This window comes from Octodon degus, unplaced genomic scaffold (assembly GCF_000260255.1).
Source record: "Octodon degus isolate 3935 unplaced genomic scaffold, OctDeg1.0 scaffold00047, whole genome shotgun sequence".
NCBI classification, from domain to species: Eukaryota; Metazoa; Chordata; class Mammalia; order Rodentia; family Octodontidae; genus Octodon; species Octodon degus.
In genome coordinates, this window is record NW_004524623.1 from 10,757,352 (window position 1) to 10,758,199 (window position 848).

Here is an 848-nt window from a genome sequence, read left to right on the forward strand (position 1 = left end):
CCTGAGTTCAATCCCTGGTACTACAAAAAAAAAAAAAAATAGAATTCATTGCCTGGCTTGCAGTGCACAGTCCTCACCTCCAGCTTGGATCCTTTGTCTTCCATCGCAGACTCTTCAGTCTTCCTTCGCAGACCCATTAGCTGGTGGATAGAGACTTGCACGTAGCACAGCACTGGACTTCAGACCTCGGGACTGAATACTTCAGTTTGGGGTGTGTAGATGCCCTCTGGATGCTCCTTCATCTGACTCTGGGGCTGACTGTTGTAAACCAATCTTGTAATTCCTTATACATTGTGGTCATATCTGTTTCTTATATTATATCTGTTCCTCTAAGTGAAACCCTGACCAATACAGATGGTATCTGAATGTTGTTTTAATTTGTATTTATACAATGGCCAGTGACGCGGAGCATTTTTTCAGGTATTTATTTGTCTCTTGTATTTCTTCCTCTGAGAAAGGTGTGTTCACCCCAGATGCCCATTTTTGGATTGGTTATTTAAAATTTTGGGACCATAATTTAAAAAAAATTCCTTATATATTCTAGATAGAAGACCTTTGTCTGAGTGATTATTGGTTAATTTGTTTTGCAAATTTGTTTGAGGTATGTTGGGGGTATTTTGATAGAGATTACATTAAATCTGTATAGCAATTTTGGGAATATAGCCATTTTCACAATGTTGGTTCTTTCTGTCCAGGGGCAGTGAATATCTTTCCATTTTCTGAAGTCCTCTTTTCATTTTCTGAAATCCTCTTTGATCTATTTTTTCAGAGTACTGTGTTTTTCATTGTAAAGATCTTTTACTTCCTTAAATTAATTTTTATGTATTTCCTTTATTTGGATGCTATTG

At 36.8% G+C, this 848-nt stretch overlaps 1 pseudogene; it reads right to left on the reverse strand.

Moving 5' to 3' along the window:
- Window positions 1–848, reverse strand: part of LOC101575820 — an 8,382-nt pseudogene that overhangs the window by 2,273 nt on the left and 5,261 nt on the right.